The 23,389-nt window shown below is 36.7% G+C and overlaps 1 protein-coding gene and 1 pseudogene across 3 annotated transcripts in view; both read left to right on the forward strand.

Moving 5' to 3' along the window:
* Positions 1-23,389, forward strand: part of LOC129777932 (probable serine/threonine-protein kinase nek3) — a 197,878-nt gene that overhangs the window by 60,851 nt on the left and 113,638 nt on the right. The gene's annotated exons all lie outside the window — the stretch shown is intronic.
* On the forward strand, positions 19,531-19,656 carry LOC129780726 (U4 spliceosomal RNA; annotated as a pseudogene).

The raw sequence follows: 23,389 nt of genomic DNA on the forward strand, positions 1-23,389 counted from the left end.
ACAAGTGAGGAAGAGTGTCTCTAGCATACTTATGAAATCTCTTTGTTATTAATTGTTACTCGTTTCCTTTTTCACTCTTATATTCTTGGATGATTTTATTTATCTGAATTTTTATCCTTCTTATTTTCTTTTTTTTTTTACTTTTTTTAATCTTTGGACATTTTTTTTGCCCAAAATGAAAGACAATTTTCAGATATCTACCGTATGATAATGTTTACACTATCGTACAAATAAGGTGACTGTTTAATCTGTGCATACAATGTGTTGGTTTTCTTTACATCCACGTAATTCATAACACATCCACGTAAAAGAAACAGATTTTCTTGGTTTGACAGTTGCCCCATGACGAAATGGCAGCGTATTCATGATTTGTCCCACGCGCAAATGTCGCAAAATTGATATTTTAATCGCCGTAGGAGTATCCCGGTGGATCGTGAAAAGGGGCTTAGACCGAGAAAAGAAAGGAAAATTATCGGCGAAGCAAGCCACAGGTCAGCTGGGATTCCGAGGGTTATTGCTGCCATCAAAAGGAAGATTCGGGCAAATCTAGTGCGTCCAATGAAGAAAATGACGAAAGAAACGGGATCAGCGACTTCACGACACGGAAGATCATAAAGGAAGATTGCAGGGCGAAGCCGAGGGCATGAAAAAAAACTCACATAACTACCAACCACATCCGGGAGCTACGAGTCGAGCGATGTAAGAAAATCTTTAACTTCCTCAATCCGAAAAATCTGGTAATCCTATTCATCGACAAGAGCGTGTTTATCGTCCAGCCCGTATCACATTCCAGAATGGATCGCTATATTAGTTCTCTTCCGGTGAAAAAACGTGGTGGTGCTTCCTCAGGGCTTGAAGACTGTAGAAGAAATTTAAATGCTTGCTACAGAGACAATTAAAACTGTGAAAGAATGGATGAATAAGACTAAATTACATTCCTTTTCAGGTTTCCCAATGTTTTTTTCAGTCGAGAATACGCGTGACGAATAACGGAATATGTCGCCGGGTCGATTAATTTTAGAGCAGTAGCTAGGTTACCTTCGCAGGTTTCCCAAGGCTCCCGTCACCGTGTTTGGAGTTGCGAGTTGAATAATTGAATATATCACTGGTCTGGTTGATTTAAGGGGAGTTCTCTCGGTTACCTTCTCATGTTTTCTAAGGTTAACTCTCTGCAGTCACGATTGGATTTCGATAGAAAAATGTGCGACAAATAATAGAATAAATAGATGGACCAATAAGTTTCCTTTTCGGGATATTTAAAGATAATCTATACATGAGATTTTCGGATTTTCGTTCCGTCGAGTGGTCGATAATTCGCGTTTACTTAATCTCATCACTTACTCAAGTGAATCATGATTCTTACCTCCTTCCACTAACAACAATTCCTTTCTTGATAATTTTTAGGGAACCACTCTATAAAGGCGACCCTTCTGGCCTTCGGGTGGTGTATATCATACTAACATTCCTTTCCTTCCCCTGGTGACTGTAAGGACGGCGTCCTTATTGACTATTTAAAGCTCGAATCACCGAAACTTGCACAATGAGACTGATTTGCTAACGTCAAACGTCATTCAGTGTGTTCTTTGTGCAATTTCGCTGGTTCAGGTCGATCACAGAGAGCAACTACGAATTGTACAGTCTACCCAAGCTCATGCTCAGAATTAATAAGGCTAAATAACAGATAGCTCACCAGAAAACAGAAATGGTGCTGATCAGCAACTGATTTTGTGATAAAAATCATCATTTACTTCAAGATTCCCTGAGCCCAATCGGAGAAGTTTCGGCGCTTCATGTGGTCAAGTGGCTTTAGTTCCTGAGTCATTTTGTTCTTGGGAGGATGTAAGGATACCCAAGATCTTTTCGCAAAATACGCTACAATAAGGTTTGGGAGATGCGCAACTTTTGAAAGCGTCGTGCAATTGACTGATTTGGGTCATTTCGGATGGATTCACTTGCGTTGCTTCGTGCGGGATGGCTTCTCGTTGGCACGGGAACATTCAACAGCGAAAATGTAGACTCAAATGTGGTAACTAAACAATGCACAGATTGCCAAATGGGATGTTTATTAAGGCCGAAAATTGAAATAAGCGAGTTTCGGTAGTAATTTTAAATAATTATTAAGAGATGCTCACTTGTGTACTTTCTCATGTGAAAATGTTGATTTTGACTAACTGACATATCATTAAAATGTTTTGAGGGTTCGTTTACACGAAGACACAAAAGTGTCATGTCGCTAATGGATGACCCTAGGGTTACAAGTTGGAGCAGAAACCCAGTTTTTTTTTCATGATGACCATAATGCAACTTAGTAAAAAATCGCATAATCGATAATATTAAAAAATATAAAAAAACTCTGTTTTACGAAGTTGCATAAAAGAATTGGGGATAAAAAAATTGTCGAACGATGTTAACCTTTATCTATAAAGATAATAAAGTTAGTTGTTTGATTTAATCGAAAATTTTATTCACCCTATTTCTGACAGCATGAAAATGAGAGTTCTATCACATATGTAACAATTTTTTCAAAGATAGTTTTTGCCAGTAGAATAACTGTTTATTCTTTCGATTACTATTCCCCTTAATAGAAGGTAGATTGAAACTGGTGGATCCGCTACTTTTTCTTTTTTTTTACTTCAATTATTTGACTCGTTATTGAACTTTTGAATTGTGAATTGTGTGTGCATCACAACAAATTCAATTCATGTCTTCTTTTCCTGACCCCTATACGGCAACACATCAACGGCTTGGGGCTATTAAAACTGTATTCAAATAAAAATATACAAAAACAAAGGGGTGGTGTCCAAAAGACGACCACATTGTGAACGTATGACTACAAATTCATTGCATTCAATTAGCGTATTTATTATTTCTGATATTATATTGGGAAAGAAATTTAATAATTAGCTCTTAGGTAGAATTTATTGGTGGTCCCGATGCGTGGTTTTGTACTAACTTTCTCGTAACATTGAAAAAGAATATTTAATAATGTTCATATTGGGTTTCATCCAATCCAAGGCTGATCACCGTCTAGAGTGAAAATAAAAATCGAAGCCACAGAGCAACATAATCTATACCTCTCGCTCAGTAAAAAAAAGAAGAAACATAGGGATTCGAGCCGTAAAGGAAGATTCGGAAAGCTCGAATCGGTCTTAGCTAATTATCGCTGCTCCACACGTATACGGGTGAATCGGTCGAAGGTTTCGGAGGTCGCAGTACGGTGAGGTCTGGTCGAGTCTAGCCCCCTCTCAACGTCACCTAGACCGATGAGTCCGATCCCTGTGTATTAAAAAGTTAGATGTATTCCCTAGGTCATAAATATCTAAGAGGGATTTTTCTCTTACTTGATATGTTATTTTTACTAGGAAGTTCATTGATTTTCCCACAACTTTGTGGAACATAATTTTTCAATGAATCAGAATACAATACAATTTTTCAAAGAAAAACAATGATTGCGGTCTTTTGGAATAAAAAAATTACAGTCGCAATTGAAATTGGGCATATTCATATGATAATGAAAAATGATATTGTGGGTAGCTGCCACCTTATGTAAATAGTGAAAAAATCATAGAAAGTCGAAGCAGCGGCCGGTTGATTTTGCGTTGAGTTTTTCCGTATTTGAAACGTAATGTGCACGGTAGCACAAATGGCAGGGAGAGTTGGTATCATTCGCCTTCTTACAAATATCAGTTTTTTTCTTGAATATTTTCGTTAATGTTAGTTTTTTATACATTTTCAACCTTATCGTACTTCTACTCTTCTTTCCCTAGAGGCCGACGTTGAGCTATTTGGTATGGAAGCGCTGACTAACTGGGACTGACAGTTGCAAAATAAAAAAAATTAAATATATTCTGTTTGTTTTCGGATGTTTTACAAAACGGGGCTAATTTCTAGTAGAATTTTTGACTATTCACACAATAAATTGATGCGGGTTGAAAGGAAAGCGCAGCAAGAAAAAATCGGGAATCAACGTGTTAAACTATCATCGATTTATTCATTTCGTATTTCTACTTTTCTTATTCTATTACTTTTTAATCCGAATTCTTATTAACTTGATTCTAGAGTATCAGAACTGATAAGCAGCTAAGAAACCGAATTCCTTCAGCGATAGCATTGTATTGTTGTTGGTACACAAATTATGGGTTTGTAAACTAGATTGCGATGATCTCATAGATAACAAACTTTGCGTTCAACGTAAACAAACACTAAACGCTTTGCGCCTATTTTTCCTGGAATTCATCGAACTGTTTTTGTTCCTCAACTCAATGTTTCCTGCCGGTAAGCGTTAACTAAGAAAAGAATTGTTTATCAAATCATAGTTTACTGGAACGCTTTCTATACTTTTATACGCCAGAATTCAAATCAGAACGGATTGTGTTAGACAAGTTTTAATATATGCAAACAATGGAAAAATAGATCTTCAGCAATTCTTACTAAAAGCTAAAAGCGTATATCATGATTTGTTTCAATCGACATGCCCGCTACCAGCGCACTCATACACTACTGCAGCTGTCTCAGTTGTAAATCGATTACGGCGGCGGCAATTAATCATACTTATAATTCACTTCTGATCCGTCGCGTGATCACAATTGCTGTTGGTTCCCCCCAAAATGTGTGCCCACATTCTGTCCACCGGCAGTAGCTACAGCCGCGCGCAGTGTGTTGTGTTGTAGCTGATGGAGGCTTAAATTTATTGCCGCTCGCAAAACTATTTCCAAATTAAACGCGCCGCCGACGTTTAGTTTTGCTGCACTTGGAATGAGAATGCACAACTATGCATGCAGCACACATTAGATCTGGTTCGCATATTCACGATCGGGGGCAACATTCCGTCGGCCGAACTTTGTTTTCTCCATCGCGGGCGCAAGTGGGCGTTAGGTTGGGTAACGAAAATTCACTAAAAAAAAAAACAGTAACATTGCAGGTGTTGTTAGATTCGCGCTTTTGTCGCCCCGCTTGATTGGACTTCAGCTGCGCTAGAGTGTCGTTGGCATGTTTCGTCACTGACCGGTTTTTGCTCTTGGAGGCGGGAAACATACCGAGGGAATTGATCGATTATAGCAAACTGTCATGCAAACTCAATGAAAGCAATCGCAATTTGCGAGAGAGGATCGATAAGTGTACGCGAACCGGTTTGAAGTTTTGTCTCGACAAAAAAAACCGTAACCATTGAGTGTTAGCCACTGCTGCTGCCGCCGCGCTTTTTGCTGCCACAGCTAACCAATTTTTCCCAAGGTCTCGAAAACAATCGCAAACACTACGCTGCGGATCTAATTCTTAATAGCTGTGTGCCACAGTTGCAGGCTACTGCAGCTGCAGGCCGCCACCACAGTCTTTAGTACGCGATGCATTACGAAAGGAAAATCAATTAGAAGTATGGAATGAGCTAGATGCAATTCTAGATGCAAAATACCATTGGAGCTACCAGATAGAACCAGTCTTCTCATACACATACACATATTTTGAACTGGTTCTTGCCCTGATCCTCTCAAAGCGTACCTTTGGGCTACCTAATACAACCTATGCAACGCGCGAACGTGTCGTCATGTGAAGAGCTCAGGTCTTACATTGCAAATACGCCGCGATACACGTAAACTGTTTTTATCAATAGTAATGTCGAACATTTCTTGTGTTTCACTTCTCGCGTTAGTATCGATACTCGCTATACTGAGCAAAGTTTGTTGTCTATATACAACATCGAAAAAAAATATAGAGAAACTTAGTTCCAATGAAACTTTATTATCATGTGATTTTGTAATTTTTGCCCAAAAGATTTAGATCGAAAATAATTTTTTTTTGTTTGCTAAATAATGAAAAAAAATCGATTTTGAGATCCAGTAGGGGAAGTGGGGGCATAGTGGTCACCCTAATGAATAAGCCCATTTCCGGCGTCCACATACCGCTTCAATTCGCGTTTTTCGAAGCATATTATAGTTCAACTCATTGTTGTTCAAGATAGCAAACGGTTTTTACAGTAAAAAATCAAAATAGTACATATTTCATCATTAGAAAAAAAAGGTGAAAAATCGAACATTCATTTTGCTTGGAGGTAAAGTGGTCACCTAGTGGGGGCAAAGTGGTCACTCTAACATATCAAGCTAAATGGGATAGATTTATGTGATTTTTTAGTTCAAATTTGTTCTAATCATATTTGATATAGTAGGTACACGTATGAAATAAGTTTGGCCTATTCACCTACAGTGACGCAAATCCGTAATCGTACTTCACCATGCAGATCTCTTTTCCCTTCTCTTGAAAACCAAAAACAAGCTTTCGGAACATTCTATTTAGATAAAATCATAGTGTCATATAACAGTTAAAAGGTTTGCTATCTGTTTGCAGAATAATGGTTTTTATTTCTCTGGAAATGGCGAATGTGTGTGCTAATGTATGAAATTGACTCAAACTCATAATCGTACGCTGGTTGAAATCTCAAATCGATTTCAAAGGCGTTGGCCAATTTCCGAATTCCATCATTAGTATGGTATCCCTTGTTCATTGCAACTATCTTTAGCTGTCTTTAGCCTTATCTACGATTTTTTTAGTGTATTCGGAAGGAATATTTATCATTTTTTTCATTAAGTGGTTTTTAAAATCATTATTTTTCAGAAATTTAATGGTTTCTAAATTTTCTACACAGATAATTTCCTCAGTTTTTTACTGGGATTGACGTCGGGAGATTGTGGAGGAATATTAATAGCTTTTGAGTAATTGTAATGTAACCATGTGCGAACTTCATATGTCTTGAGCTCTTGGTCATTGTCTTGGCAAAACTTGAATGCTCGATTCCATCACATTTTGTTGACACTTTGCTTCATATTTTCCTTCACGAAAACATTCTGATCCAATACACCATCGATGAAAACCAAAACCAATGATACCATACCAAGTGTTCGAAAAATGAGACAAACCGCTACGAGATTACTGCTATCGCAGTCCTTTGATCTCCTTTCGCATTTAAGAAGAATGTCAAAATCAAGACATTGAATCGCAATTTAAAGATGAACATTTTAAACCGGAAAATACAAAAAAACAATTTGGATAATTCTTCAAATAGATCAGATGTCAATATGTTTGATCTTACAAATTTAAATCCACGAACGCAATACAATCTTCGGAAAATATACAGTAGCAGGCGGGGAACAAAATTGAAAAATAAAATTTGTTTTGTTTCCAATTTTCGAAAAATTCTAAAAAAAATCACACCCATAGATAACTCGTGCGACGATATTTAAAATCAGCACTGAGTCTTTAATTAAATCAAATTAAAATAATTTCAAAAAATTCAACATTTTCGAAATTCAAAAAAAGATTAAACAATAGTGCCGTGTAGTGCTTTACAAATTCAGATTTTTTTCTGAAATTCACACGTCAAAACATGTCCATTCAAATGAGAGTTATAGAAGTAATGAATCCAAACATAAAAAAATCTAAATTACAAAACAACAAAAAAAAAACATCCGATTTTTTTGTTGGCGATTTCTCGCGGCACACCAAAGCAAGATGAACTTTGTGTTTTTTTTATATTTTCATTTTTAAACTATCAGCTGTTCCAAATGAAATCGATAAATGACAAAACATGAGTATTTTTGATTCGAATGAAAGTTTGTATTCCGTTTGGGTTGAAGGAAATATAAGTTTTCCACATCAATTGGGAATTTTTTGACTCAGGTGTGACTTTTGAAAAGGGCGTATAGATTTTAGTAAGAGCAATATTTGATAATTTATATCTCAAAAACCATGAGTCGTGCCGGAATAGTGTCTTAGAAAGAATTATAGAGTATTGATGTTAAAACGCGAAAATGATATACACTGAGAAAAAAATTAGTACTCTTTTTTAATTTACGGAAAAAAAACTTTAATTTGCAATATCTAAAATATATATTTTTTAATTTTTTTTAATTTTTTTCATATAAAATAAAATTCATGAAGAAAATTTAAAAAATGAGTCCAGGATGGTAAAACTATTTTTGACGAACTTTGTGGAACATGGAATTTTTATGAATTTTCGAAACATTGAATTTTTGTATGCCAACAATCATTTTTAGCCTCAAATTATGAATCCTTTAAACCATTTCATCCATCTTTTTCAATGGTACTGACGTTCCTAATGTTCGCCGACTCAACGTAATATTACTTGCGTCATTTTTATTAGTATTTAGTTGAGATTTCTATGCCGAGAAACACGCCTTGAATGTAGTCTGAATAACAAGCTCTACAATATGTGTGAACATAGTGTATGTCAGAAGAAATTTCATTAACGAAAAATCTTCCGGTCGCTCCGAAGGGACAACACGTATATTACATAAATACTAAACAACGAGATCCCGCCACATGTACTTCATTCATTATGAACATCATTATTCATTGAGAATTAATATAATGTGGTTAAAGGAGAAGAAACAAACAATAGAGTGCGTTCGGAGGATCTTTATGTGTGTCGTATGATGATTCGACGCAGTCCAGACAACGTCATTCTACGATGTCGTGAGCTGTGACAACAATCCCAACAATGATCGACATATACGGAAATGTAGAGAGCGTACGACGGCAATTTCTACGAAACAATCAGCAGAAGCGACATGAGAAAGAATACATTCTAGTGAGACGCTATCATGAACGACACCGTCACAGCTTTTTTCTGTTGCCAGGCTAAAACGTATACAATGTCACAATGTGACATTGACAACAAAGTCGTTAATGAGCTTTCTTATAACATCACACGTATTTGGTCCCACATTTTGTTGAATGCATTCGGCTGAATGGCAAACGCGAGGATTATCTGATAATTATGGATAAAGTTTTGGCGTAAAGGCAAGGAATTTATAGAAGCATAGTTAAATTTGGGTCATGAATATGTATTCTATGACTTATTTTTCGTCAAAGAAATTTCTTCCGATTTGCACTGTGGCCACGCGTACTCTTAAGCTTACTTAGAATACATTGAAAGTGTGTTTTTAGACGCAAAATTGTGTTTTTTAAATTTTGTCGACGGTCATCGTTTTGGCGCTCCATACCTCGGTATGCCAAACCCAAGTGTGAAATCAAAAGTCACAGACGTTTCACGTTTGTTTATCGAATGAGAATATGCACCATCATAAACATCAAACACATGGTTTGGATCTTTTCATTCGTTATATTTTATCGATCCCATTCTATCAATTTTATAGATCGTTAAAACATTTGAACACACTTACAATACATTAGTTATTTTTCATCTAACACCTAACATACTCATTAGGAATAATGTATATGGCAGAACAACGTTTGCTAGTAAACTTATAGATTTTGAGAAAATAACAAAATTGCGGCTGTGCAAAAATTTGAAAGACATTTATTCACTTGAAAAATTCTGAAAAACCACACATATAAATACGTGCGCACAAATTTAAATGTAAATTAAATGAGTACAGGTCGGACTCGATATTTTGATTATATACAATTTTGGACACAATTATATTCAGTTCGAACATTTTTTTAAAATTTTCAAAATATGACTTATTTTAAGAAAAATGTAATACATCAACGTTAATCACCTGGAATAGTTTAAAATGATATTGCAGCGAAATTAAAAAGAAACTAATTATCAAAGGACAAATTGTAGAACGGCCAAAGGGTTTTAATTTAATTGATGGAAAAATCAAGTTTACCATGCATTTTGGGAAAAAATTAACCATAACAGCAACCACTAACTTTTAAGTTTTTTACTTTTAAAATGTTACTTGAATCCATCAATTCAGATGTTCCACAACTGTATTAACAACTGTGTAGATGCTTTCTCATCTTCCAAACGGAAACAACAAATTCGTTCTACGTATTTACTTTTTGAAATATAACCAGTTTGATGTAAACAAAGCCGAAACAAAAAAGAAGTTCAATAATTTTGTCATTGTTGAATACGAACATATGCCTAGAAAGGTTTTTCCATCAAATATCCTCTCCATGAAGACTCTTAATGTATGTAACATTTTTATGTGAGAAAGGTATTTTTTGACTTTAAGAGAATGAATCAAAAATAAAATTCTTCTTTATATTTAAAAAAAACATAAATTATGTGTGTATTAAACCGTTTAAAATATTGTTTTTGTTTCGATTATAAACAGTGAAAAGAAATCGGAGACGGTATATAATCGAGTCCGCCCTGTACTCAAAGTTGTAAAAAAATAGAAATTTTAAATACCACAAAGTATAAACTTTGTTTTGCTCCGCGCAGAGCGCTTAAAATTGAGAAAAAATAACACATCTAAAAAAAGACGTTTGAACATATTTATATTCAAATTAGAGCAGTACTGGATCTCATTTTTTTTCAAAATATTACTCGATACACCTTAGTTTAAATTTTTTATCTCAAAGCTATTGAGAATGTTGTAAAAAAACTAAAAAGTACGTTTTTCACCATAGATCCAATGGTAAACCATATAGGCATCATAAACCATTATGAAAAAAAATGATGACGCCGAAAGAAAAAAAAGTGTCGCTATCAAACTAACGTATTCGCCTTTAAAAAATTATTTTTTACAAAAATCAGATGCAAATCATGTTCGGTATTTCTTAGTAATAATTTTTTTATATTGGAATATAGATTTCTTCAGTTTCAGTATTTTCTTTCAGTTTCAATTCATTCACCAATAAACGCTCTAAAGATCTTTTCAAGCGTTTTCCGTTTTGTCATATTCTGCTTAATTACTAGATTTCAGCTACTATTTACTAGATTTTGGAATTATTCTGATAGTCCATTGATATATCTTTTTCTTCTCATTATTTACAGGTAATTCTTCATGCAAACTGGTACTGCAGAGTTTTGGAAAGTTATCGGCGAACACTTATTCTGAGCTTCTGATCTTCCAAGGTAGTCGAACTATCAGACCAAATTTTGACGCTCTCATAAGAAGTAAATCCCCATCCGGTAGAAACCTGTATGCTTTCTGGCATTGTCAAATTGAAAGTGTTTGTTCTGCTACATCTACTGATCCTTTTAGGCAGTTCTGACGTAGGATAACGTCCTTCACGAATATATTGGAAATACAAATTGAAAAATTGAAAATCGGTCGCGTCGTGAAAATCGTTCGCGCCGTGAAAATCGTCAATTTAGACGTCCCGTAATAATCTAATAATTTGTTAACACGTTGAGCTTCGCGTCGATCTCTAGCTTTTTGTTAGCGTTTTGAGCATTGATCACCGGGACTAACAGTTACAAAGTTAGAAAATAGAAAATATGGCTTTGTTTTCCGTTGTGTTACAAAATGTGACTTCTTTCTAGAGGAATTTCTCACTATCTTCTATTTATAGTTACAATAAATATCTTTGGGCACTGGGGTCGACACTGACATTGTACAAGTCCTTTTGATGCGGGTTGAATGAAAAGCGCAGCAACAATATTTCGGGCTCAACGTGTTAATATAAAGGGTGTGTCACATCAAATTGCATCACGGAAAAAACGCTGTAGAAATTTAATTTTTAGGAATTATATCTTCAGCTTTCGCTTATAATCAGATAAGAGTGTATAGATCACGTTGGCCATGCTTCACTGTCAATTTTTCATAAATTTGGAAAAATGTCGTCGAACGAAAAAGAGCGTCGTGAATTAATCCTGCGCACTCATTTCGAGAATCCGGAGTTGTCACATCGGGACATCGGTAAGATGCTGGGAATCGTCCAATCTACGGTCAGCATAGTACTAAAACGATACTTCGAGAACCTAACCATCAACCGGAAGGTGAAGAACGGCAAAAATGGATGCTCCGTCAGTGAAAAAGATCACAAGCGCGTAGTTAAGCAGTTTAGACGTGATCCGAGAAGTTCGGTCCGGGATGTCGCCAATAAGCTGAATTTGTCAAGTTCGTTCGTCCAGCGGACCAAGCAGCGGGAGGGCCTGCGTACATACAAGGTTCAGAAGGCTCCTAACCGCGACGAAAGGCAAAACATGGTGGGGAAGACGCGAGCCCGGAAGCTGTACACCGAAATGCTGACGAAGCCGCATTGCCTGGTAATGGACGACGAAACCTACGTCAAAGCAGACTTTCGTCAGCTGCCGGGCCTGTTCTTCTTCTCCGCAGAGGACAAATTCAGCGTTCCGGAGGAGATTCGCAAGCAGAAACTATCCAAGTTTGCCAAAAAGTACATGGTGTGGCAAGCGATCTGCTCTTGCGGAAAGCGGCTTCGTGATGACCGGCACGGTAAACGGGCAGGTTTACCTCAAGGAGTGCCTACAGAAGCGCTTACTACCACTATTGAAGCAGCACGAGGGCCCGACCATCTTCTGGCCGGATCTCGCTTCGTGCCACTATTCAAAGGACGTGTTGGAGTGGTACGAAGCCAACGGGGTCACCTTCGTGCCAAAGGAAATGAACCCGCTTCGCCCAATAGAGAAATATTGGGCGATTATGAAGCAGGCCCTCCGGAAGAACCCAAAAGTTGTCAAATCGGAGGCGGACTTCAAGAGAAAATGGATTTCTGTTCAAAAAATACTACAGCCTGACGTTGTACAGAACCTTATGGACGGGGTAAAGAGGAAGGTGCGAGCATACGGGCTTGGGCTCGAAGTATGAATAAAAAGAAAATGCCAAAAGTTGTTTAATAGTTTTTATTTTACTGTCTAAAATTTTCAAAAGGATCGGTCTACTGGGCGAATTTCTACAGCGTTTTTTCCGTGATGCAATTTGATGTGACACACCCTTTATTGTTTAATATAGAGCGTGCTGAGTGCATTTGTTTTTCGAGATTTCTGTGAATCCATGACTCTGCCACCCTGTACACATCTTACGCAATTACTCATTGAATAAAAACGGTAAACTACTAACGCTACATTTTCATTCGATGTCGACCACCTAAAGAAGACAAAAAAAGCTATGCCGATTAAGTATTCGACACCGCAAGCCAATCAAGTCTGTGGCGGCGGCGCGGCTCAGGTGAGCAGCTATATGTGCGAAAATCCATCCGAGTAGAAAGCAAGCAAATTGTCTTCGTTTTACTAGCTAGCAAAAGTAAAAGTCGAAAAAAAAGTCCAAATCGTCGCTAGTGTTAATTGGTTTTTGGAGTGTACATAATTTACATACGCGAGAGTAATAACAACATTGCTCTACACACGACGAGGTAGAGAAAATATTAAAATCGCACGGTTCGGTTGAATTGTGTTTTTGAGCTGCTGCTCTGTCGATGACGACGAGGAAGGAAGAAACGCTCGATGGTTGGAAAGCGTCTAGGGAAACAAAGCGGAAAATCGACAGTTTACATCTTATATAGTATGAATGCATCATATTTTGAGTGAGTGGTGTGTGCATAAACTATCGCAATAACAGCAGCGTGGCTTTTAGTGTCTACGACTTTTTGCTGCCGCCATGCGAAATTAGCTCGAGCTACCGGCTGGTGGCTTTACATCATTTTAATCTTTCGCGCTTCTGTGGGTTTTAATTTTCTCGGATTAGTTTATTGTTTGTGTGTTGTATCTAGCCCAGCTGCAAGATGCTTGCAGTGATTTCAACACAGTTTTTTTGCGTTATAGATTTATTATAGAAAAAATGTGTTGCAAATTTGTTGGTAAACTTTCTACATTTATTGCCTTTTTATGTTGTGTTTTATTTTATTGCTGTTTTATCGTTGTGTATATTGTTTCGGAATAAGTTGTCGAGAATTAAACACCTCATTAGTGCGTTCAAATGAAAAAAATATATTGAAAAATGTATCGTTCCAGATACGTTCGCACTGTGGGACAACGAAATTATTTCATTCAATTTGCTCGTTTATGACATTGGATGTTATTTTAAAAATGAACAGAGTTTAAGAATTGACTCTTTGGGAGATTTTTTTTTTGTTGGAATCGAAAACGACTGATGGTTTGCCTGGTTTGTCGCTTGGGACGCAAGGCCAACCATAGACTTAAAGAACATACATAAACACGAGAAACTCGGCATTCTACGACTTTCTTAAATCTACGTTAACAAAAGTACTAATAATATATTGTCAACTGTTGATCGAATTTCACCTACACATTCAGTCTCTTGAAAACCTAGTACTTTAATAGGAGGGAACTATTTTAGTTCCGAGAATACCAGGTAGGAATATGAAACCGTTTTTTTTTTCATTAAAAGTATACGTTTATTGTTCTTGTATGGTGTCAAATATTCAAGTCGAAGTAACGGTGGTAGCTCCACATTTTCCCCACCTTTCTGGAAATTTATGAATGCTCGTAAAAAAAATGGTTTTGAGCCAAACGAGTCATTGGGATATTTTCGAATTACAATGGAACCCGGTTTATCCTCTGGCGGATGATCCGCGGTGCGGATTATTCCAACAACGAGTTGTATAGTAAATCTATAGGCCTCCCCGGAATTTGTCAGTGAATGATAGGCTCATGCACTTTTGTTTTGGTCATGACTTTCACATTATCTGTCCACTGATGTACACGAACTTGTAGTTGGATAGTTTAATGATTTCTTTATTGATAAAATGGTAGTTGGTCCCAATTGAATAGCTCAATCTTCTCTCTGGTCGATCTTGCGCGACGTAACGAGGCATTGTTATTAAGAAAAATCAAAATCACTGTGATGCCTTTTATGATATTACAATCGTTTTTGGAGGAGAGCACGGTTCAATTCGATCAATTGTTTTCTCCACTTTTAACAGATACACAAAAACACAAAATACACAACATTCTCTTCATTCTGAAGCAATGTGGCCGATTTGCTGGGGTTAACATATGCTATTTGCACTTAGGACTTATTATCCACATTCCATCCCTGGTCACGATCCGATGCAGAAATTACTTCCTTTTAAACCTGACATGCAACATTTTCCAATATTTTTTTTCGGGTTTCCTGCTGTCTGTCGATCAAATCATGTGGAACTCATCTTCCAAACTTCAGAATCTTTTCCATGGCTTCTGGAAATGGTTGATTGTCCAACCTTTATTTGTTCTGAGAATTATTGTCCGAAAGTGACATTTTTTCAAACAATCATAGCTTTTGAACTACTAGACCGATTCAGATGATCAACATATCAAATTAAAGCAAATTAGTTGGTCTTTTTAGATGTTTTCTCAAAGAAGACTAGCTCATTGGCTTCAATTTGAGATATTGATCATCTCAATCGGTGCAGTAGTACAAAACTCATTTATTGAGAAAAGGGGATTTAATGATTTTAAAGTCATAACTTAAAAAAGAAAAAAGAACACATCTTTGATTCAAGAAAAAATATGAAAAAAATATAGCGCGATCATGTAAATTATAAAAAAACAAATACAATCAGTAATAACGAAAACAAAATTAATTTTTTTTGCAAGTATAGTATAGTGAACACCTGCTATTTGGCTTTAATTTGATATCTCGATCATCTGAATCGGTCAAGTAGTCTAAAAGTTATAAATTTAAAAAAAAAGTTATTTTTGGAAAAAATGGGGAAACATTATTTTTCGGACCACCCTAAAATCTAAATGGGCAATGGTACAGGAAACTTTTTTAAAAAAAGAAAAGAACAGATTATGTTGAATGCAAGAATTTACACTCAAAAATTAAGCAAGTAAAACGTTAGTTTTTCAGAAGTCTGCATGCAAGAATGCTCTATATTTCATAAGCTTAAAGAGATAGAAAGTTGGCGTCTTTGGCAAAAGTCCATATATTAATGTTATCTAAAACTAACGAATACACTATATCGACTCCAAACAAAATTTTTATTAATTGTAATTTTGAATAAGTTGTTGTAAGAAAAGGTCTTTTCTTATAGAAGTGTTTATCTTTTGGTATAATGAGGCATCCCTGCTGGTATGGGCTTTTCATATACCTACTACATGGGCTGAAAAGTCCCGGGATTTTTAACTGTTTTTTATCCCTTTTTGTTTATTTAGTTGGGCTCATTAGCATTTTAGCTGTAACAGAGCCGGATTTTAATCGTGTACATGTCACATATTTAGTCGTATCTATAAATAGCACATTACACAGTTGCCATATTGGGCGTAAGAGTATTCATTCTATACCATTGCATATGGTACATTAGACAGTAGCCATTTAGGCGTAAGAGTATTCCTTCTCTTCTTCCATTTTCCAGTTAGATCGGACAGCGAAGACAGTTGATTTGTTCATTGATTTGTTATTTGTTAAATTTTTTTTTTCATACATACATTGAATCTTCATAATGTGGAAATAACAATATTTGGTTATACATTTAGTTCTAACATAATAAAGTATTACGTTTGTTGTCAATTCTTACAGTTAAAATTTCACATGTGTGCTGGAACACAACACTAACGTTTGACCACGTTCAAATAATTAAGGTTTTTTTCTTCAGACGTGTTACCATAGGTTGACCGAGTCGCCTTGCTAGTGGATTTGGATGATTCTTCACCTTTTCCGCATATTTCCTCCTCGTTTTATGAAGTTCTTCTTTAACCGTCGCCATCCCTAAGTCTCGATGTATGACACTATTGCGGATGTACCAAGGGGCGCCAGTAATTTGTCTTAGCAGTTTATTTTGTACTCTTTCGATGATTTCGATATTACTTGCTGAAGCTGTTTGTCATAGTTGACAGCCGTAATGTCAAATAGGTTTCAGCATGTATTTGTATAAAAGTAGTTGGAACTCTAGTTTTAATTTCGACTACCTCCCGATTAGCCAATGTATTTGTTTTGCTCGCATCTTCAATTGCGTTTTCTTCGCATCTATGTGTTTCTTCCAGGTTAGACGACGATCTAGATGTACACCAAGATATTTAATTTCATTCGATTGGAGATCTAGATAGATCTGCAGATCTATTGAACGTGATTTGTGGGCATGTGTTCTTATTAAGCGTGAAAGTAACGTGGAAACATTTTGTTTCATTTACTTTAATTTTCCATTTTTGAAGCCACTTTTCCACGACCGTTATGTGTTCCTGGAGATCCCGTGAAGCAATCGTTCTGTTTTTGTGACTGCTGTGAATAGCTGTGTCATCTGCGAATATTGTAGTCATTAAGTTACGGGCGGTCGGGAGATCAGCTGTGTAGATGAGATAGAGAACTGATCCAAGAATACTGCCCTGAGGAACGCCAGCATAAATTTCTTTCTCTGGTGATAGAGTTTGGTTATACCGAACATGAAACTTTCTTCCCAGTAGATAAGAACGCATAATTTCATATACTTGTGGTAGCATATTTTTAATTTCATAGAGCAGTCCTTCGTGCCAGACTTTATCAAAAGCTTGAGCTACATCAAGAAAAAGCGCTGAGCAGTATCCGCGGCCTTCATATACTTTACGAATTTCTTCTATCAATAGGTGCACTTGTTCAATAGTGCCATGTTTTGCTCGGAATCCGAATTGATGATTCGGGATTAATCTTTCAATCTCGGGCGCTGATTTTATCAGGATAATTTTTTCGAACACTTTTGAGAAGATTGGAAGGATGCTGAATAGGTATATAAGATTCCACTTTCTGTGCGTCTTTCCCTGGCTTAGGAATCATAATGATGGTCGAAATTTTCCATGCTTGTGGGAAATATCCTTCATGGGTCATTGCGTTGAAAATTCTCGTGAGATGTTTAATTGCTAGGTCAGGTAGTTCCTTGATCATATATCCGTTGATGTGGTCGATACCGGGTGACTTTTTCACATTGATATGATTATTGATAACATGTCTCACTAGCCCGATGTTTCTTGCAGAGCAGAGCAGTTGTATGGATGAATCGATCTTATTTCGACCGCTATACTAAAACCGCAGCGGAGGGTCTACAGTGTATTGTGAATGAGCCATGTCACAGAGCGGGGCGGTTTTAGAAGCAAATCCGCGGCGGAGGCTCGATGAAATGGAGCTCCGCGGCGGTTTCCATTGCGGAGTGTATATGAGTGTTCGTGTATCATGCATCAATATTGTCAAACGCACACACTTGTACTCTACTGTCATTTTTCAACAACAAATGAAACGATCCCGTAATTCACTCGCAGGAGTATAATAGTATAATATAGTATCGATTTTCGAGAAATAAATGATTCGGTAAGTCTATATAACTCAATGAATTTAATACAGTAGAACCCCCATTATCCGCGGTGCGGTTTATCCGCGAAAGAGAGTTCCATAGTAATTCTATGAACCTACCCTAAATTTGACAATGAGTGGTAGGTTTTTGTTCTTCTGTTTTGGTCATACACTAAACCACCGATAAACTGTTGTCTCGAAGGAGCAGAAGTGGAATGACATTTCGTAAACTACTTCATTGATTGTTCAGAAGTTTTTCCCATCAAAAAACTATTTGAATCTTGTTCATTTTTAGTGGCGTCATCTGTTGAAAAATCCCGGGACTTTTCAGCCCATGTAGTAATTGTTCAGAATAAAAAAAATAATTCAAATATTTTTTAAGCATAATTTTTTAAATTTGTTTATTATTTTTAATGAATATTTAAAAAAAATCCTACATTTCATCCTTTGATCAAAATTTAGTAGTACTTTAGTTTAAGAGCTAGAAATTTTTGTATAAAATTACAAAAAAAACGTTGGGCCTATCTCAAAAAGTAGTCTACTTTTTGTGGTTAGGCAAAGTTGCATAAATGACCAATGTTTCTACACTCACAAAGTTTCATTGCCTGTTTTACATCTGTAATGGTTCTACATGGATCCAATCGCAGAACTGTTCATTTATTGACCATCTATTCGACCCCGTTGAATTTACCTTTTACTATAAAATTCCTAGTATTTCTAACAAAACTCATCATTATGATATCAGATTATTTTCAGACACAATTCTCGTTCAAGATTTTTCAACCACTTGCAAATAACATGTTTCTCCGTTACATGGAATAAATGTTTTATACATAAAATATGATAGAATAAAGACAGCCCTAAATCGGATAATTCCTTCCTCGAGTTCTGCTCTTATCAACACATCCGGCGATCCTTTGTTTTGGTAAAGATAGAAGAAGATATGCGTTTTATCACATTAAAATCATTTTCAGTTTCAAACCAAGATCATTTTCGCTAGCGCAGACATCAAATGGACTAACAGCACTTGAACATATAGGAACTCAATTATCCGAATTTTCCCTTTTTCCTTCAGAGTTTTCAGAAAATGTTCAATTGTCATGTTTAGTTGGAATGTTTTTGGTTGAAATATGTGTAATATTTTATGGCTCTCCATTCCAAAGGAGGGAGGGGTGTCATACCATTATAGAAATATTTCTCATACCCAAAAACCCTCACATTCCAAATTGTGCTTGAGTAGTTCTCGAGTTATGCAGAAGTTTGTGTTTCGTTTGTATGGCAGCCCCCCTTAGAGAGAGGAGAGGGGCACATTCACCATAGAAACATTCAGTGCCCCGTAAAACCTTCATATGACAAATTTGACTCCATTTGCTTGATTAGTTTTCGAGTTATGCAGGGATTTGTGTTTCATTTGTATGACAGCCCACCCTTAGAGAGCGGGAGGAGTGTCTAACCACCATAAAACATTTATTGCATCCTGGAACCATACCAAATTTGGTTTCATTTGCTTGATTAATTCTCGAGTAATTCAGAAATTTGTGTTTCATTTGTATGGTAGCCAAGATAGGAATTCACTCCCGACATCTCGATCGATAGCTTTGCGCAATGGCTATATCGTAACCAATGAGATTTCACCGAGGTGCGACTATTGCTAGTTGAAAACTAATCTTGATCGATGAATTCGAATAAAAAAACACAACGTCTGAAGAGCATCCGTACTAGGCCAATCGAAGAACTGCCATTGAGAACCGTTTCTTTCACCCTAATTCGTTGGGTAGCAGTAACTCTATCGTCAGTACCGTAGCGAGACAGCAATCTAGATTGCGCTTCCTCAGAAGCCACCCGCTCGCTATAATAATGCCTCTAGAAAATCTGTCGACTGTGGCGACACGGAGGTGATGGTAATTGTTTTTGTGTTTGCCGGTGACAAACGGTTTCCAGTAGAAGAGGCCGTGCGGTTAAAGTATGAGGCGCGACGTTAAGAGGAATGCTGTGGTAAATTTTCCGCCAACCTAGTTGGTGTGTTTTGATGGATAGTCGCGGTTTGAGGACTACATAATTATGCTACCTGTGAGCGACGACTCTAGAGAATCGGTTCGTTCACGGTACCATTCTTAACACCTACCTTGACACGGATCGATCTATCGACTCGCAATTGGTAACGACCACCCTCGGACGGAATCGTCTTGTTATTCGCAAGCTGTTTCTTTTTTCAGTGCCAAAGTGGGTGTGGGTGTGGAGCTAAAGCTAATGAACAATGGACAATTCGAAACATTTTTTTGGCGTAATGGCATTTTTTCCGTTCATTGGCCTCAGTTGGTAGTCGCAAAAACTCATATAACGCACTTCAGGCAAATTATCATCAATCATCAATGGTTTACTGACAAATGAAATGCACCCCACACACTACTTCCAAACCACCAAGAAAAGGCCAGAGAGAAGTTACGACACAAAAAAAGTAATGCCTTCGCACCTTGTTCAGCTTCACCAAAACAGAAAAGGGTACGAAATCAATATCCGTCCAATTAATCAATAATTGATTCAATGTAGAAACATTAGTCTGGCAATCTTTTCCTATTATTCCGCGAAGGTTGATTCTAATTTTACACTACCGGATCATCGGTCTAGAAGTTACTACAGTCCACCTCTAAAGCGAATTATTTCCAAGATTTTATAGACCTATATCTTTCAACTTGGGATCACTCGAACGTTTCGCATCTAATTGAAATTATTTACTGTTGTTGGGTTAGCAAAGCACGCCGGCAAACATGAATAATGCTTCTTTCTGTTGTTGGTGTTGTTATTAATTGAATAATGGTTGTTTGATTTCCCTTCGTAGTTATTTCTCCAGTTTACCCCTTCTCCATTCCAGTGCGCTATCGTACCGGATAATCGGATCTGATAATAGCCAGTGTAAAACATAAACATATCTGCACGCGAATCCGCCAAGATGCAACGTGTTTACTTTCATACTGTTTTTTTCTGTTTTTCCCGACCTTTGATGACTTTCACGCAAACACCGGCCATACGATGTTGGGTAAAGGTCTGATGAATCGAACCATTCGGAGAATGGTAAATACAGTCGTCACGCAGTTGCCACAATGTAGATATGTGGCAGCAAAGGCTCTCCTTCGCTAATGCGTCGCTTATTTTCTTCGAAAATAATTTCTTCTTTTGACGTGGGACTACGTCTAACCGGAGTATATGGGGGTAAAATGAAAACCTAAACACAGAACATCCAGGAAAAAATGAAAGATTCCGAATACTTATAACTTGAACATTTCTTACTGGATCGGAAAGATGTTTGCATCAATTGATAGGGAATATTTCTACGCTTCTATCTATATATTCAATTGTTTATCTAATGAAAAATAACATTTTATTAACAGTAAAATGTTAAGCGTTATCTAAACGCCCTAACTGCCTCATTTTGATTGGCCCGATCTACGGTTTCCCTAATACAGCCATCAAAACCAAGCAGCCTTGAGGAAATTGGCATTGCAAATACATGAAAGTATGGGGACTCTTGTTCTCACCGAAATGTGTTCCCTAACACAGACTTCAAAACCAAGCAGCTTTGGAGAGATCGGCATTGCAAATACATGAAAGTCGAGGGTATTTTTGTTCCGACTGAAATGTGTTTCCCTAACACAAACTTCAAATCCAAGGAGCGTGGGGAAATTGGCATTCCAAATACATGTAAGTCGGGGGCATTCTTGTTCCATCTGAAATGTGTTTGCTCAACACAGACTTCGAAATCAGGGTGTCTGAGGAAATTGGCATTGCAAATTCATGCAAGTCGGGGGCATTTTTGTTTCGACTGAAATGTATTTGCCTAACACAGACATCAAAACCAAGATCTCTGGAGAAATCGGCTGTGCAAATAAATGCAAACTGCGAGTACTTTTGTACTCGCTTGCCTTTGTGCAAACTAGAATATCTTCCGGTCTTACGGGGGTACTTTTGCACTCATATGTTTTTTTTTGCACTCCGAAAAGTGTTTTCCTTACACGGATTACAAAAGTGGGTACGAATGCCACGCTTTGGCTCGGTTATTCCAGATTGCATTGCAGGATATGCCTTCATATCTTCTGCTCACTGAATTCCTACGCATACCATTTGATGATTAGGCAAGATGTTGATAAACAATTGCTGCGATGACGCCTATTGATTAAACAATATGCGTTCGACGTACATGTCAAAATAAATCTGAGTGCCTGAAGTTCATCAAATCAAGCAAATTCGCAGTTCGAGAAGTACGTACACTTGAGAGATGCAAACTTCAGAGGGAAACGTAAAATCGAATAATCATTTGATCATTCTCCCATTCACATATTTTGTCCTAGGCATCATACGAAATGTAAAAGGACTGTCATTAAATTTACTTGTAATGAAGTTCATAATCTATCACAATGCATGGGTCAATTCATTCAATAATTATACAATTTTTTTACTCACAAAGCAAATATATTGAATTCAATTGAATTCGGGAATTGTTTCATTCAATCAAAAATTTAATCGATATAAATAAATGATTGCTACGCTAAGGTATTTTGTCGGAAAATAAATATTGCTCATTTCAAACGCTTGATATTCGTTCAAAACAAAAGTCTGATAAAAGGAGAAAAACTCAAATGCACTGAATCTATAAATCGATCATCAATCTCAAATAATATCAAAGGCAATTCCTAATTTCGTGACCGCATTCTTAACGTAGTTTTTGTGGTTTTGTCATCACTCTCTCGTAACCTTGAAAATGCTAATTTGAAAACTTTCAAATTAACTCTCAGCCATAACATATACTGCTGACTGCTCGCTGTCTGGAAACTGACACTGAAATAAAAAATAAAAAAATATATCCCACTCTCGCTGATTAATTATGCCTCGCCGCTACATTTTTTGCTCGTTTTTAACGAAACAGTTGTTTGACGTTTTTCAATTATTCAATAGTTTGTTCCAAAAATGCACAAATGCTTTGTTTATTGTAATAGGTACGAAACATTTCTAACTGATTGATGTAAACATCTCTGCGATCTATCAAGAAATGGTCGAATCAAGATTTTTTCAATTTTCGTTGCGTGTTCACTTTTCAGATTTTCATTCTACATCCCATACCGTCCAGTTTTGCTTTGTCCTGTGTCAACTACGTGAAATAAAACAATGAAAAATCTCATTATCTTTACTGGCTTCAAAATGGGAAACATTGCGTTGAAGATAAGGCCCTATTCTACATGACTTGATTCGGCTAATCTTAAAACATACAACATCGACTCGTCTTCATCTTGAAAGTTAATAAATCGAGATTTTTCTTAGAGCCCAATTTCTGAATTCAGAGTAGCAGATACACGTTTTATATGTTTTTCTATTCTATCGATAGGATAGAATATGTTTTCATCACTCAGATGTTTCATTCTTACGGAAAAATTTGTCTTATATTTGCTTTATACTTTTAT

Source organism: Toxorhynchites rutilus, chromosome 3 (genome assembly GCF_029784135.1).
Source record: "Toxorhynchites rutilus septentrionalis strain SRP chromosome 3, ASM2978413v1, whole genome shotgun sequence".
NCBI lineage: Eukaryota > Metazoa > Arthropoda > Insecta > Diptera > Culicidae > Toxorhynchites > Toxorhynchites rutilus.